Source organism: Anolis carolinensis, chromosome 2 (genome assembly GCF_035594765.1).
Source record: "Anolis carolinensis isolate JA03-04 chromosome 2, rAnoCar3.1.pri, whole genome shotgun sequence".
Taxonomy (NCBI): domain Eukaryota; kingdom Metazoa; phylum Chordata; class Lepidosauria; order Squamata; family Dactyloidae; genus Anolis; species Anolis carolinensis.
The window spans coordinates 175,833,107-175,858,854 of NC_085842.1; the positions used below are offsets into that span (position 1 = coordinate 175,833,107).

The 25,748-nt window shown below is 41.6% G+C and overlaps 1 long non-coding RNA gene across 1 annotated transcript in view; it reads left to right on the forward strand.

Moving 5' to 3' along the window:
- LOC134296374 (uncharacterized) overlaps positions 1–16,347 on the forward strand; it is a 55,026-nt gene extending 38,679 nt beyond the window's left edge. Inside the window, exon 3 of the long non-coding RNA XR_010003099.1 lies at positions 16,223–16,347. This is a non-coding gene — a long non-coding RNA (uncharacterized LOC134296374). The remainder of the gene's footprint in view (positions 1–16,222) is intronic.
- Positions 16,348–25,748: the final 9,401 nt, after the last annotated feature.

Sequence of the window (25,748 nt, forward strand, 5' to 3'; positions counted from 1 at the left end):
AGGCTAAACATGCCCAGTTCTTTAAGCCTCTCCTCATAGGGCTTGTTCTCCAGACCTTTGATAATTTTAGTTGCCCTCCTCTGGACGCAATCCAGCTTATCAACATCTCCCTTCAACTGCGGTGCCCAGAATTGGACACAGTGTGATTCCAGATGTGGTCTGACCAAGGCAGAATAGAGGGGGAGCATGACTTCCCTGGATCTAGATGCTATACCCCTATTGATGCAGGCCAGAATCCCATTGGCTTTCTTAGCAGCCGCATCACATTGCTGGCTCATGTTTAGCTTTTTGTCTACAAGGACTCCAAGATCTTTTTCACATGTACTGCTGTCTAGGCAGACGCCCCCCATTCTTTATCTTTGCATTCCATTTTTTCTGCCGAAGTGAAGTATCTTGCATTTATCCCTGTTGAACTTCATTTTGTTAGTTTTGGCCCATCTCTCTAGTCTGTCAAGATCGTTTTGAATTCTGCTCCTGTCTTCTGGAGTGTTGGCTATCCCTCCCAGTTTGGTGTCATCTGCAAACTTGATGATCTAACCCTTCGTCTAAGTCGTTAATAAAGATGTTAAACAGAACCAGGCCCAGGATGGAACCCTGTGGCACTCCACTCGTGACTTCTTTCCAAGATGAAGACGACACAGGTAAGCACCCTTTGGGTTCGTTTGCTTAGCCAATTACAGATCCACCTAACTGTAGTTTTGTCTAGCCCACATTTTACTAGTTTGTTAGTCCATTTATTGATATACGTCTGAGACTGGAGCAATTAGAAAAGTATGTGGTGTGGCATTGGGAAATGAGCCCATGATGAGCTTGATGGGTTGGGTTTGATGGGTTAATCTTAACACACTATAAGCTACCCTCAGGTGTTGTTTAGTCAATAGACTTCTCCCCAGGGAGGCAATACAGTGATTTGGGAAAAGGGAACATTCCCAGACTAGCTCAGATCATATCATGCCAGGCAGATAAAGGAAATCCAAAATGCGTTGATGTCTCTGTTCCATTCTTCCTAATTCATTGTGTAGAGATTGTGGTGATTTTTCTCTGGGTGAAGTAAAGGTGAGGTGAGTTTGTGTTCTGTGGAATTTTCAAAGAATTTCATAGAAATTTTATTTTTAGGGCAGTTAGAAATGACCATATGACTGGCTATGTTTTCCGGTGGAGCCACAGATAATAATTCATAATTTGGGGTCTGATTTCTCAATATCACACACACAATATGGTATGATACCTTCAAACATTTTTAATAATCAAATCTCCTAATTGCCAACCAAAAACAAGAACGAAGCACTGAGACCTCCATAAATAAATGGGAGGGGAGTAGCCTGGCAGAGCAATCCCTGTCTCATCATCATTCAGTACACCACTGCCCTGTCACAGACTGAAATGGAAACCATTGGAGTACCTCCATCACTCAGCAAGTATGTAAGAGGGGTTTGGGACATTGGGTGGGGCTGAACGTTGAAGATAGCAAACCAACAAAGCCTTTTTCATTGAGCAGCAGATTTTTCTTTTCTATTGGCTGACTCCTCACTCAGAATCTTATATATAAAACCTGTTGTAAAATTTTATATGTGCCATTAGTGATGAGAGCCTGCTTTTATCATTTGGATTGTAACATTTGTAATTATGTGGGACTGGGAAAGTTTGTTTTGTTATGACATCATACAGATGGGGTCCAGCTACTGCTATTGTTGATGTTTTGATTAGATACTCCCTACAAAGAAGATTGTCAGGTTCTTAGTGTTATTACAAGAAAAATAATCATCATAATCTCATTGGATACTTTGTTAGCGCCATAACAGTGTTACAGCACACTGAATGTTGGTGTGACAGAGCTAAGACTTCGCTTAATGGGATCAACAAGAATCCATTCCCTTGTCAATCAAAATGCAGCTGCCTGACCTTCTACTCTCCGCCAATGAGTGATTTAATGCATGATAGGGAGAAAAAAAGACCCTTTCAAACCAGAGATCATTCACATGAGAATGGGTGGAAATATCAGGCAGCTGCCTCCCAAATGACAGAGTAACAGACCCTGGTGAGTTGCAGCAGCTGCTTACCATTAGGCAGGGTTTATAGGACTTTCATCTTCCCAATTTAGCCCCTAAACTAGGGCACATAGACATCATCAATATATACCAGTTACATATGCATAACAGTGGTCTGCATATTCTCAGTTTCTCAATTCTGGCCATCATATCTATAATGTAAAAACATAGTCTCAAAAAAAAAGGTAGAATCAATAGGCACAATGCAAATCTATCTAAAGAATAGTCATATCTCATAGAACACCTTGGAAAAGAAGAACAATACTTTCTTCTATACTATTCTTTTTATGACAAGTGATAATGTCTATAAATATGGCAGCCCGCCCAGTGCAGATATTTGCTTCTAACAATGTTGGAATTTCCATACAACTCATAGCACTGTGGTGATCCTTGTAATCAATATTGTTGAGGAAAGACTTGAAGTCTATATTCTGGGCATGTTTAGCCTGCAGAAGAGAAGGCTGAGAGGAGACATGATGGCCATGTATAAAGATGTGAGGGGGAGTTATAGGGAGAAGGGAGTCAGCTTGTTTTCTGCTTCCCTGGAGACTAGGATGCAGAACAACACCTTTAAACTACAGGAAAGAAGATTCCACCTGAACATTAGGAAGAACTTCCTCACTGTGAGAGCAGTTCAGCAGTGGAACTCTCTGCCTCAGAGTGTGGTGGAGTCTTCTTCTTTGGAGACTTTTAAACAGAAGCTAGATGGCCATCTGTCGGGGTGCTATTTTCGTGACAGCATTTCTTTCTATGAACCAGCACGGGCTCTGAGATCAACAGGGGAGACCCTTCTCTCGGTCCCACCATCGTCTCAAATGCTGTTGATGGGGACGAGAGATAGGGCCTTCTCTGTGGTGACCCCCGGCTCTGGAATATCCTCCCAGAAGAGATTAGATTACCCCCACCCTTCAATTCTTCCGTTCCAACCTGTAAACATGGATGTTCAGACAGGCCTTTGACCTTGAGTAGGGGGAATGGGCCTATATGTAGCTGAGACTTGGCACTTTGTGAATTGACGGCAGTTAGCTTTATCTACTGTTGATTTAAAATTGTATTATATGTGTTGATTTGTTATAATTTTATGTGACTTGTTTTATACATTTATACTTTTGTACTGTTTTTACCTATTGTATGTTATATGTGCACCCTGGAGTGCATTGTAAGCTGCCCCAAATCCCTTCAGGGAGATGGTGGTGGGATATAATTAAAGTTTATTAATGCTATTTTCCTGCTTCTTGGCAGGGGGTTGGATTGGATGGCCCATGAAGTCTCTTCCAACTTTATGATTCCATGATTCTATTCTTCTTCATTGAGACTGATGAGTGTTATGTAATGGGTTAGAAGCCAGTAAGAAGTCAGGAGGAAACATCAGAGAATAAATTTCAAAGCTCTTGTCTACTCTAAATGTAGGCATATTGTTCTATATTGATTTCATCAACTTTAACTCAAAGTGCAGATATGTTTTAGATTCAATGCACCAATGGCTGCATATTAAGAAGGCTCTCTGTGTTTGTTTTTTTAAATAATACTCTATAACCCCCATAACTGTGGAGATACATACCCAGACTTCAGAAGGACATGTGACACTGCTGATAATAGATGATGCTACTAAATTCAATTGAATGAATGAATGACTTTATTTATTGGATCCATGGCACAGGGTCATGTTGCATAACTTTTAAAAATAGACCTATTTAACGTTGGAAAACGTACCCAGATGAAACTGCAAAGATAGTGTGAGCTACCAGAGGAAGCAATGTAAGGTTTATTCTTACGGCATTCCTGTTGATCCTCTCTTATGCTCATGCTTTAGGAATGTGCCAAAGAGCCTTATGGTACCTTGAAAATGAACAGATCTATTGTACCATAAGCTTTCAAGAACTGAGGGCACTTTCATTCCCCAAAGGGTCTGTTATGGAAATTCTGCCAAACTTGTAGGTACTGAAAGACTCCAGCATGCTTCTCCTGCCTTTAACAGAGTTTAGAAGAGTTACATTTTGGGCTACAATTTTCCAGGAACCTCTAGCATAGTGGTTCTCAACCTTCCTAATGCCGCAATGCCTTAATACAGTTCCTCATGTTGTGGTGACCCCCAACCATAACATTATTTTCATTGCTACTTCATAACTGTAATTTTGCTACTATTATGAATCGTAATGTAAACATCTGACATGCAAAATGTATTTTCATTCACTGGACCAAATTTGGCACAAATACCCGATACGCCCAAATTTGAATACTGGTGAGGTTGAGGGGGATTGATTTTGTCATTAGGGAATTGTAGTTGCTAGGATTTATAGTTCACCTACAATCAAAGAGCTCTCTGAACCCAGCCCACAATGGATCTGCACTAAACTTGGCACACTACCTACATGGCCAATATTGAATACTGGTGGGGTTGACGGGAAATGATTTTGAATTCTGGGAGTCGAAGTTCACCAACACTCAGAGAGCACTCTGTACCAAACTGGTGATGGAACTAGTAGTCTACACATACTCAACACGCCAACCTGAGATCTGAGATGGTTTTTAAACAACTGATTTTAAAGTGGAGATAATTGTTTTTACTTGTTGTTAGTGTTTATGTTTATTTATAGTTTACTAGCTGTGCCCGGCCACACGTTGCTGTGGCATAGTCCTAAGTGGGGTTTTCTTTGTGGCATTCAAGGTGGCCTAGGAAGGATTCCCCTAGGTATGAAGCAGCCAGGCTTTGAAGGTACAAGGCTACTCAATGGTATTCAAGTTGGCCAACAATGGAGTCCCCTAGGTATGAAGCAACCAGGCTTTGAAGCTGCGAGGCTATTCAATGGTATTCTAGTTGGATAACAATGGAGTCCCCTAGGTATGAAGGGGAGATTTCTTGTGCATGCGCAGAGTATTTTTTTATTTTTGGGGATTTTTCTGGCCTTGTCTCTGTTTTCTTTCTGGATTTTTTTTTTGGTCACTCCTTGGAAAGTATTGTGGCAAATTTGGTGTGATTTGGCCCAGTGGTTTTGTTGTTAACTCAGTCCTAATTATGCACATTACATTTTTATATATATAGATTTTATGTTCTGGCATTGAATGTTTGCTGTATATATGTTGTGCTCTGCTCTGAGTTCCCTTCAAGATGAAAAGGGTGGAATATAAATGTTTTAAGTAAATAAACTTTGAATACTGGTGGGGTTTCGAGGGGACTGACCTCAGAGGTTGGGAGTTATAGTTCATCCACATCGACAGAGCAATGTGCACCCAACTGATAGATCTGAACCAGACTTGGCACAAATACCTCAACCAGACTTGGCACAAATATGACCCACTTTGAATACTGGCGGGATTTGGGGGGTGGTGGAAACTGACCCAACATGATGGTAATTGTAGTTCTCCCTGCATCTAGAGAACACTGTGACCCCCACTGATAATGGATCTGAACCAAACTTGCTATGCAGACTCAACATGGCCAACTGTACTGGTGGGATTTGGGGAGGATTGGCCCACGATTTTGGGAGTTGTGATGATTCGCCATTGTTTCCAAAATGGAAGAGAAGGACAGATGGTGAGATCTTCAGCCGTCTCTGGCAAAGGGGTTCCCAAGACCATCAGAAATATGTGTTTTCTGGTGGTCTTTAGCGACCCCTCTGACGCCCTGTCATGACCCTCCAGGAGTCCCGACCCTCAGATTGAGAAATGCTGTTCTAGCAGCTATTCCAAGTTGAAATCCCAAATGTAACATTTCCATGCTGTGCCACAGACAGAAGTCACTTCTCTGGAAACATGGAGTGGTATGATAGAGCACCACGACAACACACATTATTTTTGTTTGAGGAACAGTTGTAAAAAAATACAACACTTTATAAACTTCCTTGTTAGCAGATGTAGATCAAATTAATAAGATATGTTTATAGGTTGGCCTTTGGAGAGACAGCCATTGGATGACCAGCCTCATTATAATTCTATTCTGAATTTTACTAGGTCCCTCTTATCTGGGTATTTTAATCTAATGATTCTATCTTTATATTGCTGTTGCAGTTCCCCCACCTATGAAGTTTGACTGAATTGTATTGGTGGTTGTTTGATATTATTACTGTTGTATCAACTTTTGTTTTATTACCTTATTGTGTTTTAACCTTTGTATATTGTGCTAATGTATTTGTGTTGTTACTTTTGTAACAATGTGAGCCACCCCGAGTCCCCGCGGGGAGATGGTGGTGGGGTATAAATAAAGATTATTATTATTATTATGACACAGCAAACAAGATAGATGTGCTGGATTTCGTATCACAAAATAACAAGTTGAACACTTCCCAAGTGTCTAGGACTGTGTGATGTATTTTTGGATGATGATGATGATTATTATTATTTATGTTACCTTTGCTAGGTCTCAGAAATCCATTCAAACTTTGCAACCCCCTATAGTATTTCTGCATTTCAGAGGATTTTTCCTCTCACTCTTCCTTCTTTTTCTTCTTCTGATGCAAACATTACTACTTCATGGGAAGAATGTTCTAATGCTTCTCACACTAATATCACTTACTAGGGTGCATCTACACCAGGGGTCCCCAAACTAAGGCCCGGGGGCCGGATGCGGCCCATCAAAGCCATTTATCCGGCCCCCACGGCACAAGGGCAGAAGGGGGTTGGGCTAAATGGCTCAAGGGGTCTCTTCTTCTCTTACAACCCTTATTATTATTATTATTATTATTATTATTATTATTATTATTATTATTATTATTAACATTGAGGCTGAGTGGCCATCTGTCAGGGGTGTTTGCTTGTACTTTTGGTGCACAAAGGCAGAAGGGGGTTGGACTCAATGGCCCAAGGGGTCTCTTCCAACCCTCATTATTATTATTATTATTATTATTATTATTATTATTATTATTATTATTAAAATTGAGGCTGGGTGGCCATCTGTCAGGGGTGCTTTGCTTGTGCTTTTGGTGCACAAAGGCAGAAGGGGGTTGGATTCAATGGCCAAAGGGTCTCTTTCAACCCTCATTATTATTATTATTATCAACACAACGACGTTGTATGGCACAGCAAACAAGATAGATATGCTGGATTTCGTTTCGCAAAACCACAAGTCGAACACTTCCCAAGTGTCTAGGACTGTGTGATGTATTTTCTGATGATGTGTGCAGATCCCAGTAGGGTGGCCTTTTGCAGTTGGCAGATGGTGATTGCAGTTGGCAGATGGCTGGACTCAGTAGCCCAAGGGCTCTCTTCCAACCCTCTTTATTGTTGTTGTTGTTGTTGTTATTGTTGTTGTTGTTATTATTAACATCAAGGCTGTATTTATTCCGGTTTTGTTTTTGTTTTTACTTCAAAATGAGGCATGTGCAGAGTGCATAGGAATTTGTCCATAGTTTTTTTAAAAAAAAACTCTAGTCAAGCCCTCCAACACTCTGAGGGACCGTGAATTGGCCCCCTGTTTAAAAAGTTTGGGGACCCCTGATCTACACTGTAGAATTAATGCAGTTAGGCACCACTTTAACTGCCATGACACAGTGCTATGGAATCATGGATGTTGTAATTTTTCAAGGTCTTTCGCTTTCTCTGCCAAAGAGTGCTGATGCCTTACCAAATCACAAATCCTAAGATTCCAGAGCATTGAGCCATGGTAGTTAAAATGGAATCAAACTGCCTTAATGCTACACTGGAGATGCACCCCTAGTCACTTTCCTTTCCACCAGGGCTTGGCACAGAAATAGACAAATGATAAAACAACCCTCATATAATTCCCAAACAACCAAGACAGTTGTCAAAAGGAACTGGGGCGCTTGTGACTCAGGTCTTTCATTTCGATTGCACCGCACTCTGCGTTCACAAAAGAAAGCGGAAAGTGTCACCTGAGGTGACTATGATTTCAGATAAAAAGAAGAAAATCTGTAAGAAAAAGAAGTAGCTCAATTATAGTAAACAACCCCCTTCCCACACACACATCCTTCACAGAAATCAAAATGGCTTAATGATTGGAGTCTACGGCTCTAAGAGATTCCCACGAGACAGAAAAGATCCCACTCCCCACTTTAAATTTCCAGCTGCAATGGTCCATGCCCCGGGAATGCATTAAGCCCTACTTAAGAGTGGCTTCCCATCTTACAATACCAAAGGCAGCCTTTGCAAGTCATTCTTAGTCATTACACCCAGGAGAAACTGAGAAGTACACCAGAATGGTTATAACTTATAGCAACACAAATCTGGAGTCAAAGAAGAGCATGGAAAGAGAATGGATACCAAGAAGGCACATATTCCCTTCTCCAGTGCAGTGACTGATCTCAGTCTACACAAAAGAATAATACAGTAGAGTCTCACTTATCCAAGCCTCGCTTATCCAAGCCTCTGGATAATCCAAGCCATTTTTGTAGTCAATGTTTTCAATATATCGTGATATTTTGGTGCTAAATTCGTAATTACAACATAATATTACTGTGTATTGAACTATTTTTTCTGTCAAATTTGTTGTATAACATGAAGTTTTTGGTGCTTAATTTGTAAAATCATAACCTAATTCAATGTTTAATAGGTTTTTCCTTAATCCCTCCTTATTATAGAATCATAGAATAGTAGAGTTGGAAGAGACCTCATGGGCCATCCAGTCCAACCCCCTGCCAAGAAGCAGGAAATCGCATTCAAAGCACCCCCGACAGATGGCCATCCAGCCTCTGCTTAAAAGCCTCCAAAGAAGGAGCCTCCACCACAGTCCGGGGGAGAGAGTTCCACTGCTGAACAGCCCTCACAGTGAGGAAGTTTTTCCTGATCTTCAGGTGGAATCTCCTTTCCTGTAGTTTGAAGCCATTGTTCCGTGTCGTAGTCTCCAGGGCAGCAGCAAACAAGCTTGCTCCCTCCTCCCTATGACTTCCCCTCACATATTTGTACATGGCTATCATGTCTCCTCTTAGCCTTCTCTTCTGCAGGCTAAACATGCCCAGTTCTTTAAGCCTCTCCTCATAGGGTTTGTTCTCCAGACCTTTGATCATTTTAGTTGCCCTCCTCTGGACGCATTCCAGCTTGTCAACATCTCCCTTCAACTGTGGTGCCCAGAATTGGACACAGTATTCCAGGTGTGGTCTTGGATATATTATCCAAGATATTCGCTTATCCAAGCTTCTGCCGGCCCATTTAGCTTGGACAAGTGAGACTCTACTGTATATTGGATTCAAAACAATCAGGGCCAGCTAACACCTCCCAACAAAGGATTCCCCCAGACAGGGATCAGCCAGGCCTTGAAGCTTCAAGGCCATTAATGCTAATCAAGGTGATTAATTACAACATCCACATTTGCCTCCAATAGACAAAGAATTCCACCCTGGACATTCTACACATATATAAACCCCACTTGCCTAGTTTCCAACAGACCTCACAACCTCTGAGGATGCCTGCCATAGATGTGGGTGAAAAGTCAGGAGAGAATGTTTCTGGAACATGGCCATACAGCCCAGAAAACTCACAGCAACTCACACTGGAGGACCTAAATATTCCTAGAGAAAACTTTTAAATCAAATATGTGACTAAACAAATCTGCAAAAGTAAAAACTGCAAATGTGGAGGGACAGTTGTGCATTTAGCTTGAGGAGGGAAAAGAAACAAACACCTGAAGTTTTAGGGAAACACAGAAATGTGTCAGTAGTGTTCTAGGTACTAGCCAGTGTTCTACGTAGGTACTAGCCGGGCTGTGGCGCAGGCGGGAGAGCAAGCCAGTGCAATTAACTGCAATGAATCACTCTGACCAGGAGGTCATGAGTTTGAGCCCCGCTCGGAGCCTATGTTTGTTTGTCTTTGTTCTATGTTAAAAGGCATTGAATGTTTGCCTGTATGTGTAATGTGATCCACCCTGAGTCCCCTTCGGGGTGAGAAGGGCAGAATATAAATGCTGTAAATAAATAAATAAATATCAGATATAAATGGACTTGAAGGCTAGTTTTATGAGATGCCATACTTGTTTAATTTTTGCTTTGGTGTTTCAATGGTGAGAGACCTACAGCCAGAAAGTAGAGGTTGTATTCCATTTGTGGTATAGAATTCTTTCTTCTCTTGCCGAGAAGGAAGGTCCACCCCACAATTCTTCAGGAATGGACAGTAGGTGGGTCTTGTTCATGCTTGAACCATGATTGACTTCAAGGTCAGAAAAGCCATTTTCCTCAAATCAGATTGGGAAATAACCTTGGGTTTTTCCCACCTTCTCCCAGTGAACTGCATATCCCATGGCTCATTGGTGTGAGCCATTTGGGGATATTAGTTCTGCTGGTTTCTCCTTGAAGCCCATCAACACCATGCTTTGAGGCTCTACTTTGTGCCATATGAAATACCGAATGCGTGTGTCAGAAAGTTCAAATATATAGCCTCTTGGGCTATTCCCAGCAAATAACAACTCTCTTTCAGCACAATATATTTCTCATTTGATGTTTGTAGACATCTGAGTGATTAATGGAAGAAATGGGACAAGGCCTTCAGGGTCCTCTAGTGATGGTTGTTTGCCTTCCAGTTTTTTCCATTTATATTCTGAAGAACAGGCAGTGGCTGGTAATATTTTGGTTAGGATAAAATGTGCACACCGCACTCTGATCTTTTCTATTTGAGGTATCTGCTAAGGGTTCGGAGCTTAACAGTAGAGCTTCTTAGTTTGGCTCTAATAGCTGATATGATCATTAATTGTCTAAGGATTAACATAAATTTGAGGGAGTGTTCCTTTTACCTCCCGCAATTTAGAATCTCCCAATGCTTCATTTTTTCTTATAGTGGTCTCAGTATTGCTGCCATTGCTCAACTTTAGTTAGGAAAGACTTTTCATCAATCCTCAATTTCGAGATTTTGAATAACGTAGACATTTTTCTTTCACTCTTGGCTGGCAACTGATTGTCAGCATGCCTATTGCTTCAGACAAGTTTGCTCAGTATTTTAAGCCGACTTCTGAAACTCAAAAAAGCTGGCTTTGCAGAATAACAAGACTTCTTCTCCTGCCAGTGGAAGTCCAAAAGGCAGGAAAAACTCAGGCACACCAGGAGATGAATTAATGTTGGCATTTCCAGGATTGGAAGGGTGCCTTCCATTTATGAAAGACAATAAGGACCTCATCAAACACAGGGTACTACCCATTTCTATACACTGTAAAACAGTTTACAGACAGAGTCCATCATACAACGCAAAACTATTTCCGCCAGTCACCCCGTGAGACTCCATCTATAAACTGTTTCAGACATGTTTGGAGACTGAGCATTCTGGAGTCAGGGGGCCAGTCTTCTGAGCTCACGATACGCACAAAAATGGCTTATTTATGTTGGGAATCATCCTGGACTACTCAAGTCTAAATGTAGTTAGATAGATGATAGAGTTAGATTGAGGGAATCCTTTCCCTGTTTCCAAAGCATGCCTAGACAGGCTTTACTGTGTTTCACTCTATCCTGTGTACATCACATCCCTTACTTTGAAGTTAGTAGAAATGTGAATATTTGGGGACACTAACTTCCCATTGGTCAGAATGTCTTTTATGGCCCCAATAAACTGGACCATGAGGTTGGAACCATTTTTGGTTCTCTGTTCTCCCTTTGTTCTTCTAGCTAACAAGAAGCATCTCGCCATCTCTCCTGGCAAGATGTAACTATTTAGATGTTTGTTATTTTTCCTTTCTTATTTTTCCTTAGAAACCAGTCTAGAGTAGACTAGACAGCTCCCAAGCCTTTCTATCTACAATGGAGTTTTTTTTACCTGAAAAAAAATACTTTTTGAACTTTTACTGAGACTCTGCAATCCATTGCAATCCTAAATAGTCAAAGGCTTCTCTTACTCACCCCGTGCTCACTGTTGCATTTGAAAGCTTTTGCTACTCTGCTGTTTTTGGTGGAATCTCCCCCAGAGAGGGTTAAATTGAGTCTAACAGCTCAGAGATTACCACAACAATTTACACTTGGGATGGGAACTGTCAGATTTGCCTGAGTTTGTTCATTTCTGTAACTTTTAGAGTAGGCATTCCTGTGAGCGATCTCGAAATGAGTCTCAATGCTCTTTTCTCACCAGTATTTCCCCTGCTTTAAGACCCAAATTTTAGACTTCCAAAAACCTTTTTATTCATACAGGTTTTTAAAGATGAAGACTTTTAAGAACAAGTCGGGGGAGCTGTGGTTTTTAACGTTGATTATATCTTAATGGTTTTTAACTGGAAATTGTTTAATGCTGTTTATATTTAATCTTGTTTTAATGTTTGCATATTTGTATATGTTAAATTGTATGCTGATGCTTTTATGTTAAGCTGTTTGGAGTCTCCTGCAGGAGAGATAAAGCGGGATATAAATAAATATAATAATAATACTCATAATAATAATAATAATAATAATAATAATAATAATAATAATAATAATAATAATGAGTGTTGAAGGCACATGAACTACATCAGGTACGGACTCAGCCCCTTGCGTTTTTTTCTCAGGCCCGCCTCTCTCTCATACAGTCCATCCTCCAGGAAATAAAGCCCGACTGCTCACTGGAGGGAAGGATATTAGAGGCAAAGATGAACTACAGTGTTCCCTCACTACTTTGCAGTTTACTTTTCGCAGATTTGCTGTTTTGTGGTTTTTCAAAAACTCTAAAAGACTATTATAAATCATAAAAAATTACAATTTACAGCCTAAGGAAGGGAGGATGGAGAAGCCGAAGGGAGAGAAAAGGAGCCCAAGCAGCAATGGGAGAAGGAGGCAATTTAGCAACACACGATTGGTTGATAAAAACTTAAAATAGTGTATAACTACTAAAATAATGTATAAATATTAAAATAAATATAGTGTCCCTACTCTGCGGATTTTCACTTATTGCAGGTGGTCCTGGAACCTAACCCCAGCGATAAGTAAGGGAACACTGTACTTTAGCCACATCATGAGAAGACAGGAAAGCTTGGAGAAGATCATGATGCTGGGGAAAATGGGAGGAAAAAGGAAGAGGGGCCAACCAAGGGCAAGATGAATGGATGGTATCCTTGAAGTGACTGGCTTGACCTTGAAGGAGCTGGGGGTGGCGACAATGGCTAACAGGGACCTCTGGCATGGACTGGTTCACTAGGTCATGAAGAGTCAGAAGCGACTGAACAAATGAACAATAACATCCTCTCTCACACCATCCTATCCTTTTCTCTTTCCTTTCTCCTTCCCTTCCTTCCTCACCTCCCTCTTTCTCCTTCCCTTCCACCCTTCTGTCGTTCATTCTCTCTTCCCTCCCTCCTTCCCTCCTGCCCTTTCCCCTTCCTTCCTTCCTTCCTTCCTTCCTTCCTTCCTTCCTTCCTCCCTTCCTCCCTTCCTTCCTTCCTTCCTTCCTTCCTTCCTTCCTTCCTTCCTTCCTTCCTTCCTTCCTTCCTTCCTTCCTTCCCTTTTGTCTTTCCTTCCTTCTCCCTTTCCTCCCTCCATTATCTTCCACTCTTCCTTCCGTCCATCCTTCTCTTCCTTCCTTCACTTTTTCCTTCCTTCTTTCTTCCTGGGGGATGTTTACCTGGGAGAATAGGAGCCTCCAGTGGCCTAGGGGATAAAAGCCTTGTGACTTGAAGGTTGGGTTGCTTACCTGAAAGCTGCCAGGTTAGAATCCCACCTGGGGAGAGCGTGGATGAGCTCCCTCTATCAGCTCCAGCTCCATGCGGGGACATGAGAGAAGCCTCCCACAAGGATGGTAAAAACATCAAAACATCCGGGCGTCCCCTGGGCAACATCCTTGCAGACGGCCAATTCTCTCACTCCAGAAGCAACTCCGGTTGCTCCTGACACACACAAAAATAGATAGTTGAAAGGGAACATGAGAACCGTGTTTCAATATTTAAAAGGCTGCCCCATTGAGGAGGGGGGACGACTGACTTTCTCCGGCTCTAGAGACCAGGGCACAAGGCAGCAATGGGTTCACCTGGCAGGGAAAGAGATTTGACTGAAAAGATTAGGAAGAACTTCCTGAGAGTAAGAGCTGTTGGAGACTGGCATAGGTTGCCTGGGAGTGTGGCGGAGTCTCCTTCTCTGGAGGCTTTTCTGCAGAGGCTGTCTATTAGGAGTGCTTTGATTGTGCCTTCCTTCATGGCAGGGGTTAGGACTGGATGATCATTGGGCGTCTCTTCCAGCTGTAGAATTTTAGGATTCTATACCAAGAGTTCCTGCCAACCTAGCAGTTCAAAAACATGCAAATGTGAGTAGATCAATAGGTACCGCTCCGGCGGGAAGGTAATGGTGCTCCATGCAGTCATGCCGGCCACATGACCTTGGAGGTGTCTACGGACAACGCCGGCTCTTCGGCTTAGAAATGGAGATGAGCACTAACCCCCAGAGTCGGTCATGACTGGACTTAACATCAGGCAAAAACCTTTACCTTTTACTTTTACCTATACCAAGAGTAGGCAATACAAGGGTCTAATGGATACATTTTTTCTCTCCCACCCACCATCTCATCCTAACCAAGGCTAACCCTTTTGGGATCCAAACATTTTCCGTCTTCTCTTCATTTTCTGCCTCTGAAAGAGAAGAGGAAGGTGAAGAAAGGGCAGTAAGGGGTCTTGGGGAGAACTCCCTCTCTCCTGGCCTGCCCACCCCACTCAGGTCTGCCAAATTGGAAAGTTTATCCATGCCTGGACTACACTCACCTACTGATAGCTCAGAAAGAGGAGGATTACAGTAGAAATGGTCAAAATACATCACATGTGATGGGGTTGAAAATATTATTCCTTTTCCATACTGTTCCGTCTCCCATGGGTTTGATTTGCATTTTCCCATGGTTGTAGGGAATAGCACCCTTTTTTGCATTTTTTCCAGGGTTGCTGCAGACTCAGCAGCACTCTGACAGTTAGCCATTAGAGATTTGTAACCATTCTGCAAGGCCTTTGCTGCTGAAAGCTTGCAAAGTATCTTTTTGTTCTTGAGGCCGCCCCTTTTCCTGGGGATGAAATCTCCATTTTGAGAAGCCTCCTTTGCTTTTTACAGAAGAAAAAAGAACTCAGATGTGCTTTTGTAGCCAAGCCAGGCCAGCTCAGACAAGCCATCTTAAGTACTGACCTCTTGCCTTTGAAACTGGTGCTGAGCTTAGATAGGGAAAGATCTGCTCTTTCTAATAGAGCAACTCAGCACCGGGGCAGAGAATATCTCAGGATTTCTCTGCCATTGGAAGAAGCTCCAACTACTTTGTCTCCAAGCTAGCTTTGAGCTTAGACAGGGAAAGATCTGCTCTTTCTAATATAGCAGTTCAGGGCTAGGGTAGAGAGCATCTCAGGATCCCTTTGCCTTTGGAGGAAGTTAGCCCAGCAGCTAAGGGGAAAAGCAAGAAAGAAACATCTGCATGATTTTATAAGTTGACTGTTTATATTTGTAACTACGTGTGCCAAGTCTGTCAAGGACTTTGAGAAAATAAAAATCTTGTTTGATGTTCAACTTGAAGTGGCCTTGGTTACTGGGACTCCTGAGCTTCGAAGTAAGGCCCCGCAGTTCACCCAGGCAAAGAAAGCAGCACATCTTAGTTTATCATAGATGCCCGGTGTGACGGCATACTTACAAATGGAACGAAACCAAATGTTACGGTAAGAAGACAATTCCCCCCTGCTTTCCCCTCTCATGGGATGAGGTCCTCGGAGAATGCTTTAACGAGAAACTTAAATAAGTTTACATCAGGGGAAACCTTTACCTTTTTACCTTAAATAATAAACGACAACTAGAGTCGGAAACGACGATGTATGTATGGGTAAGGGTGTACGTTTTGTATGTTTTACATGTTTTGATATGGTCAAAACTGATTAATCAATAAAGAGTTGTTGTTGTTACCTTAAATAATGATCTCCTTTTAAAAATTTGAAACAAGTTACTTCAAAAAATTAAATAGCTACTCCAAACGGTTATTGATGAATAACCTTTCATGGAGACCAGGTAGTCCAGGAGCTACGTTCTTCAGTTTGCACCATGTTAATTTGGATCAATCTGTTAATAACAGCAGAAGAAACTATAAAAGAACTGTCAAAACATCCAGCATAGTTTGGCAAGGCGTACTCATTCTATCACAGCAGTCCCAGCAGGAGCTGAAGGAATTCCAGCTCTCTAAATGAATCTGCAAAACACCCTGATTCAAGTTATCTCTTTCTCCACAACAGTATTTGAATGGAAGCCAGAATGGGACAATGGTGAAATATTTCCTGTGGTGAATTGGAAATTTGGCTACTAATGACTTTGAAAACCCTTGTGTTCTCTCTTATCCAGTCTTGCTCTGCACTGACGTAACTCGGCCTACTTATAGAATCATGGAAGAGACCTCATGGGCCATCCAGTCCAACCCCCTGCCAAGAAGCAGGAAATCGCATTCAAAGCATCCCCGACAGATGGACTCAAAAGTAAGTCCCACTCTACTGAAAAGGGCTTAATTCTGAGCACATTTGTGTAAGATTGTACTATCCATTTTTCAACATTTTCTCTCATGTGAAGATCGTATGTCTCGTCACTTATCTTTAGGTCCCACCTTTCTCCAATTTATGTCTAAAACATTTAATGCAAAAAATATTCCAGTGAATGTTATGCTGTTGCAATTCTACTGCACCGAGTAACTTTGCTCCCTTTTGCTGATATGCCATTAGTAAAAGGTAAAGGTTTTCCCTGATGTTAAGTCTAGTTGTGTCCAACTCTGGGTGTTGGTGCTCATCTCCATTTCTAAGCCGAAGAGCCGGCCTTGTCCGTAGACACCTCCAAGGTCATGTGGCCGGCATGACTGCATGGAGCGCTGTTACCTTCCCACTGGAATGGTACCTATTGATCTACTCACATTTGCATACTTTCGAACTGCTAGGTTGGCAGAAGCTGGGGCTAACAGCAGGCGTTCATCCCACTCCTCAGATTCAAAACACAAACCTTTCGGTCAGCAAGTTTAACAGTTCAGCGGTTTAATCCGCTGCGCCACTGGGGGCTCCTATATGTCATTGGGTAATTCTTATTTGTACTTAATGCAAGAAGTACAAATACTAGCAAGATGCTAGAGTAGAGGGGTAGGCAAGTTGTGCCCCTTCAGAAGTTGTTCTGCAATTTGGAGCAGTCTAAACAGCAGCGGGTTAAACCACTGAGCTGCTGAACTTGCTGATTGAAAGGCTGGTGGTTCATATCCAGGGAGCGGAATGAGCTCCCACTGTTAGCCCCAGCTTCTGCCATCCTAGAAGTTCGAAAACATTCAAATGTGAGTAGATCAATAGACCACCTGGCGGGAAGATAACGGCATTCCATTCAGTCATTCTGGCCACATGACCTTAGAGGTGTCTACGGACAACGCTGGCTCTTCAGCTTAGAAATGGAGATGAGCACCAACCCCCAGAGTAGGACACGACTAGACTTAACATCAGGGAAAAACCTTTATCTTTCTTTAAACAGAAATTTAGCCACCAGTGAGGAATGATAGGATTTGCAGTTCTGCAGCTTTTAAAGGGCCATAATTTACAAATCCCTACTGTATATGGCCAGCATGGTTGATTCAAGGCTTCTGTGCTAGAGTCAAAAACAGTTTTGCCTTTGCAGTAACACTACCGTGTTTTTTTTCAAAGTGATGTTTTCCCCCCTTCTTCCCCCCGCAGGAATAAATGTGCCTGGCTCATGCACCATGGCCTATGAAAATGTCATCTTTTACCCCTCGCCATACTTTTTTTCCGGACTAATTTGACAAATGTGTTCATGTGGCCCCCAGGAAAAAAGTATTCATTTAGTACAAATCTCCCCCCCCCCCCTGTGTACATTGGGACCCTTGTTTCATTTGCAGAGGGGACGTTTCTTTATACAGATCTGTCGACAACATTCATGGATCAGAGGTGCAATTGAGCTGCCATCACTTGTTGTTAGTCTTGATCCTAATCGGTTCTCAGGGCAGCGGATTTCTTCTGTGTCCATTTCTAGCAAACCCTTGGTTTTACCAGAGGTAAAAGGGCCTCTTAATTATATTCAGTTTAGCCTTTATTCCCTGGATGGCGATGTATGCAGCATATCTAATCCATTCCCTCCAGCTAACAAAATGATGGCTGAACAGCCCCATGCCTTTTGAGGCATAAAAATGGAATCATGTCAGACACACAAAGAGAGATATTATAGCGGCTTACATTGCTGTTTCTCTCTAACCGCACCCTCCGTTAACTGCTGCTAAGAGATTTTATGAAGGCGGGAGGGAAGAAAAAGCCTGAAACACTAAGGATGCATTAAAAATTTAATAATGTCTCCTTCTGAAGTAGCCTCTTGTTCTCTCTCTCCGAGGTATGAGTTAATTTTATGAAGCACATCCCTGCTTCGCTTTTACTACCCTTGATGCTGGAAATGCCACAGGTTCCTTGCAAGCCAGACCTACCAGGGTTAATGTGTGTTTGCAATCGTGGGCTCACCAAACAAGCTTTCACCACTTGACAAAACAGACTGTCAGCTGCTTTGCTTTTAGTTTAATTGCATCGTACCAGGCAACAGTTGCTGTGAAGCCATTAGTTATTTTTTCCAGCTGTGGATGGTGTCAGCGCCTTCTCCTTTACTGACAAACCATCATGCTAGCAGCTTCTGATGAGATCTTGCCATCTCCATGGGCTTGGCAGCCTTATTTGGTCCGGCAGAATGAAAACCCCAGGAGAAGGGGAGAAATGGGGTCTGCCGTATGTATGGAATAAGCGAATATGTTGGATAATAAGGAGAGATTAAGGAGAAGCCTATTGAACATCAAATTAGGTTATGATTTTACAAATTAAGCACCAAAACATCATGTTATACAACAAATTTGACAGAGAAGTAGTTCAATACACAGTAATGCTACGTAGTAATTACTACGTATTGTATTTATGAGTTTAGCAACAAAATATCACGATGTATTGAAAACATTGACCACAAAAATGCATTGGATAATCTAGTATGTTGGATAAGCGAGTGTTGGATAAGTGAGACTCTACTGTAATACTTTATTTATATTCCACCCTATCTCCCCAAGGGGGCTCAGGGTGGATCACAGTACACACGGCAAACACTCAATGCTGTTTGGACAGACAAGACAGAACAGAACATACAGAAAGGAGGTATGTAGTCTCAAAGTCCAGTTTCAGTGCCTTGGAAGTTGAGTTCGGATTCAGTCAAAGGGGGGTGCGGTTGCTTCATTCTCTATGACGAAGAGCCATCAGGACTTCCTCTTTTCCATCATCTTTTTGGTCATCGCATTTCTGGTCTTGTTCTTTATGGTGTCATAAAATACCTTCTCCGCTAATTAGCAGTACCTAATTTCTCTACTTACTTACACTGAAGCCCCGGTGGCGAAGTGTGTTAAAGCACTGAGCTGCTGAACTTGCAGACTGAAAGGTCCCAGGTTCAAGCCCTGGGAGTGGCGTGAGCAGCCGCTGTTAGCTCCAGCTCCTGGCAACCTAGCAGTTCGAAAACATGCCAATGTGAGTAGATCAATAGGTACCTCTCCGGCGGGAAGGTAATGGCGCTCCATGCAGTCATGCCGGCCGCATGACCTTGGAGATGTCTACAGACAATGCCGACTCTTTGGTTTAGAAATGGAGATGAGCACCAACCCGCAGAGTCAGACATAACTGGACTTAACGTCAGAGGAAACCTTTACCTTTACCTTACAGCTCTAAGCTGTTTTCGAACTGCTTACATAAACAGTGAGCTGAGCTTGATGGTCAGGTGCTCACCCTGACCGGGCTTCGAACTGGCCACCTTTCTGTTGGTAGTTCTTATTAATGCTGGTCATTTACCAGCTGTGCAAAAGCTGTGCACAGTGAGGAAGTTCTTCCTGATGTTCAGGTGGAATCTCCTTTCCTGTAGTTTGAAGCCATTGTTCCACGTCCTAGTCTCCAGGGCAGCAGAAAACAAGCTTACTCCCTCCTCTCTATGACCTCCCCTCACATATTTATACATGGCCATCATGTCTTCTCTTAGCCTTCTCTTCTGCAAGCTAAACATGCCCAGCTCTTTAAGCCGCTCCTCATAGGGCTTGTTCTCCAGACTCTTGATCATTTTAATTGCCTTCCTCTGGACACATTCCAGCTTGTCAACATCTCCCTTCAGTTGCAGTGCCCAGAATTGGACACAGTGTGATTCCAGAGGTGGTCTGGCCAAGGCAGAATAGAGGGGTAGCATGACTTTCCTGGATATAGACACTAGACTCCTATTGATACAGGCCAAGATTTTCTTCTTCTGTTAAAGCATCTTTAGTACAGAGATGGGGAATGTTTGGCTCTTCAAGTGATTTAGGCCGCTTCCACACAGCTGAAAATTATTTGCTTTGGACTGGAATATATGGCAGTGTGGACTCAGATATCTCAGTTCAAAGCAGATATTGTGGGATTGCCTGCCTTAATATTTTGGGTTATATGGCTGTGTGGAAGGGCCCTTAGACTAGAATCTTCACCATTCCTTGTCATGTTGGCTTTTGGGAGCTGTAGTCCAATATATCTGGAGTGCCAAAACTTTACCAGCCATGTTTTCTGAAAATGTCAGGTCCTATCTACCATAGTAAAAGTAAAGGTTTCCCCTGACGTTAAGTCCAGTCGTGACCGACTCTGGGGGTTGGTGCTCATCTCCATTTCTAAGCCGAAGAGCCAGCATTGTCCATAGACATCTCCAGGTCATGTGGCCGGCATGACTCCATGGAGTGCCGTTACCTTCCCGCCGGAGCGGTACCTATTGATCTACTCACATTTGCATGTTTTCGAACTGCTAGGTTGGCAGGAGCTGGGGCTAACAGTGGGCGCTTATTCTGCTCCTGGGATTTGAACCTGGGACCTTTTGGTCCGCAAGTTCAGCAGCTCAGCACTTGAACATGCTGTGCCACCAGGGGCCCCACCTTCTACCATACAATGCCATATAAATTCCAGATTATCTGCTTTGAACTGGATTATAAGGCAGTGTAGACTCATAATCCATTCAAAGCATATAATGTGGATTATCTGCTTTGATAATCTGGATTATATGGCAGTATAAGAAGGGACCTGTCACTGCTCACCCATAGTTTATATTTGGTTCTCCTACAATCCCTTACCATTGGAATAAAGTTTCTGGGAGTTGTAGGCCAAAAGTACCAGTTGCCAGTCCCTCATGTATATACATTATATGTTTTGTCCATCCAAACAATTGTCCAGGGTTGGAAAGGATTTGGTTTGGCCACTTTTCTTCAAATTATGAGTAGCAGCCAGCAGATGTGGGCTACTTCTTATCTCTGTACTTGAAACCAGCCCCAAAGCTAGTACAGTAGTCTCACTTATCCAACATTCGCTTATCCAACATTCTGGATTATCCAACACATTTTTGTAGTCAATGTTTTCAATATATCGTGATATTTTGGTGCTAAATTCGTAAATACAGTAATTACTACGTAGCATTATAGCATATTGAACTACTTTTCCTGTCAAATTTGTTGCATAACATGATGTTTTGGTGCTTAATTTGTAAAATCATAACCTAATTTAATAATTAGGTTTAATTTAATAGGCTTCTCCTTAATCTCTCCTTATTATCCAACATATTTGCTTATCCAATGTTCTGCCGGCCCGTTTATGTTGGATAAGTGAGACTCTACTGTACATCCAATACTGGTTTAACCTCTCTTTGCCATTCCCAACCCATATTGTTGGTGGAAAATAAGAATGATAGATTTCACTGGCCTGTTGTAATTAGCCAGATTAACTCCCATTTTTCCATAGTTGACAACTCACCCATGACTTTTGGTGTTGAGCTCTGCCATTTGTGTGAATACCAGAAATGCCATGATTGTAGTATTTAGTGCCAGAGTCCCCTCATCTGATGTTCTGGTTACTGTGCTAGATTCTAAGAACACCCTTGTAAACAACAGACACTGTCTGGATAATCAACATGATGTTGTTTATTGCATACATTTCTCACCACCTTCTGTTGCCATCAGATCTGGAAACAGGAGAAAGGTGCTCAGGTTAAAAGCTCACTGGGTGCTGGGTAGCCATGCAGTGGCATCCCACATGTCGAATCCATCATTTTGGTAGTCACCTATCAAAGTTTCATTAAGCAAAGGTTGGTGGGTCAATGCTTGGTTCCAAACCCATGTGGGCACAATGCCTAGGTGTAACCGTAATAGATAAACATTGTGACCAATCTCATTGCTAAATCCTAATGTCTATGGCAGGGGTCCCCAAACTAAGGCCCGGGGGCCGGATGTGGCCCTCCAGGGTCATTTACCTGTCCCCCGCTTTCAGTTTTATAATATAATATTTTTATATCAGTTTTAATAATATAATATACAGTAGAGTCTCACTTATCCAAGATAAACGGGCTGGCAGAACCTTAAATAAGCAAAGATCTTGGATAATAAGGAGAGATTAAGAAAAAAGCCTATTAAACATAAAATTACATTATGATTTTACAAATTAAGCACCAAAACATCATGTTTTACAACAAATTGACAGAAAAAGCTGTTCAATACACAGTAATGTTATGTAGTAATTACTGTATTTACAAATTTAGCACCAAAACATTGCAGCATTTACTACAAAAACAATCTATCTATATATATAAAAGAGTGATGGCATCAGGGCAGTGGACAAAACAACAAAAGTACAGGCCCCGCAACCTCGAAATTTGACAACACAACCCATCATCCATGCCTCCAGGTTGATACAACAAAAAGAAAAGAAAAATAAAGTCCTAATTACAGGGAGAGCAATAATTTTTTTATCCAATTGCTGCCAGTTTAGAGGGCTAATCTCTGCCCACTTGGTTGCCTAGCAACCAGCCAAGGGACAGCCAGGCTTCAGTTAGGGGACAGGCAGATTTAGGCCTCACTTAGACTTCTTCCACAGATTATCTAATTTTAACTGGATTATATGGCAGTGTAGACTCAAGGCCCTTCCACACAGCTATATAACCCATTTATAATCTTATATTATCTGCTTTGCACTGGATTATCTTGACTCCACACTGCCATGTAATCCACTTCAGTGTGCATTTTATACAGCTGTGAAGAAGGGGCCTCAGATAATCCAGTTCTGAGCAGATAATATAAGATTATCAATATACAGTAGAGTCTCACTTATCCAACATAAACAGGCCGGCAGGATAAGTGAATATGTTGGATAATAAGAAGGGATTCAGGAAAAGCCGATTAAACATCAAATTAGCTACAAATTAGCTACAAATTAAGCACCAAAACATCATGTTATACAACAAATTTGACAGAAAAAGTAGTTCCATGCGCAGTAATGCTATGTAGTAATTACAGTAGAGTCTCACTTATCCAACACTCGCTTATCCAATGTTCTGGATTATCCAATGCATTTTTGTAGTCAATGTTTTCAATATATTGTGATATTTTGGTGCTAAATTCATAAATACAGTAATTACTACATAGCATTACTGTGTATTGAACTACTTTTTCTGCCAAATTTGTTGTCTAAGATGATATTTTGGTGCTTCATTTGTAAAATCATAACCTAATTTGATGTTTAATAGGCTTATCCTTAATGCCTCCTTATTATCCAACATATTCGCTTATCCAATATTCTGCCAGCCTGTTTATGTTGGATAAGTGAGACTCTACTGTACTGTATTTACAAATTTACCACTACAATATCACAATGAATTTAAAACACTGACTACAAAAACATTGATTATGAAAAGGCAGACTGCGTTGGATAATCCAGAACATTATATAAGTGAATGTTGGATAAGTGAGATTCTACTTTAATATGAAATAATTACTGGGATAGAATAATGCAGAACAATATAATCTCTAAAACCAGGACAGTAAATAAACAGGGGAATTCCACACAGGAAACAATCAGGGCCAGCTAACACCTCCCAACAAAGTATTCCCATCATCAAAGTCTGGCCAATCCTCTGTTTTCTCAGGGCCACAGACAGTAGAAGCACATAAAATATTGCAAACAACACCACTCTGAAAACAAGGGAATTCCAGACAGGAAACAATCAGGGCCAGCTAACACCTCCCAACAAAAAATTCACTCAGGGAGGAAGCAGCCAGGCTTTAAAGCTGCAAGGCCATTACATCCTAATCATTTTTCCTAATTGCAGCATTCATACTTGCCTCCAACAGACAAAAAAAAACAATCAGAAATATTGTATATTCACAACCTTTAGGAAATAATATCCCCTGATGGCGCAGCGTGTTAAAGCGCTGAGCTGCTGAACTTCTGGACTGAAAGGCTGCAGGTTTGAATTGGGGGAGAGGAGAGCCCCCACTGTTAGCCCCAGCTTCTGCCAACCCAGAAGTTCAAAAACATGCAAATGTGAGTGCATCAATAGGTACTGCTCTGGCGGGAAGGTAACGCCGCTCTATGCAGTCATCCCACATGACCTTGGAGGAGTCTATGGACAACACTGGCTCTTCGGCTTAGAAATGGAGATGAGCACCAACACTCTGAGTCAGACATGACTGGACTTAATGTCAGGGGAAAACGTTTACCCTTTACCTTAACTACCACCAGTTCCTCAATACTTTATTTCCCATACCACCATATTTTGCCACAGCAACGCGTGGCCGGGCACAGCTAGTCTATATATATAAAAGAGTGATGGCATCAGGGCAGTGGACAAAACAACAAAACTACAGGCCCCCCAACCTCGAAATTTGACAACACAACCCATCATCCACGCCTCTAGGTTGATACAACAAAAAGAAAAGAAAAATAAAGTCCTAATTACAGGGAGAGCAATAATTGTTTTTATCCAATTGCTGCCAGTTTAGAGGGCTAATCTCTGCCCACTTCGTTGCCTAGCAACCAAGGGACAGCCAGGTTTCAGTTAGGGGACAGGCAAATTTAGGCCTCACTTAGGCTTCTTCCACAGATTATCTAATTTGCACTGGATTATATGGCAGTGTAGACTCAAGGCCCTTCCACACAGCTATATAACCCATTTATAATCTTATATTATCTGCTTTGCACTGGATTATCTTGACTCCACACTGCCATATAATCCACTTCAGTGTGCATTTTATACAACTGTGAAGAAAGGGCCTCATATAATCCAGTTCTGAGCAGATAATATAAGATTAGAAATATACAGTAGACTCTCACTTATCCAACATAAACAGGCCGGCAGGATAAGTAAATATATTGGATAATAAGAAGGGATTCAGGAAAAGCTGATTAAACATCAAATTAGGTAATCGTTATACAAATTAAGCACCAAAACATCATATTATACAACAAATTTGACAGAAAAGGTAGTTCCATGCGCAGTAATGCTATGTAGTAATTACAGTAGAGTCTCACTTATCCAACACTCGCTTATCCAACGTTCTGGATTATCCAACGCATTTTTGTAGTCAATGTTTTCAATATATCGTGATATTTTGGTGCTAAATTCATAAATACAGTAATTACTACATAGCATTACTGCGTATTGAACTACTTTTTCTGCCAAATTTGTTGTCTAACATGATGTTTTGGTGTTTCATTTGTAAAATCATAACCTAATTTGATATTTAATAGGCTTTTCCTTAACGCCTTATTATCCAACATATTCGGTTATCCAACATTTTGCCAGCCCACTTATGTTGGATAAGTGAGACTCTACTGTACTGTATTTACAAATTTACCAGTAAAATATCACAATGAATTTGAAACACTGACTACAAAAACATTGATTATGAAAAGGCAGACTGTGTTGGATAATCCAGAACATTGTATAAGCGAATGTTGGATAAGTGAGATTCTACTTTGATATGAAATAATTTCTAGGATAGAATAATGCAGAACAATATAATCTCTAAAACCAGGACAGTAATAAAGAA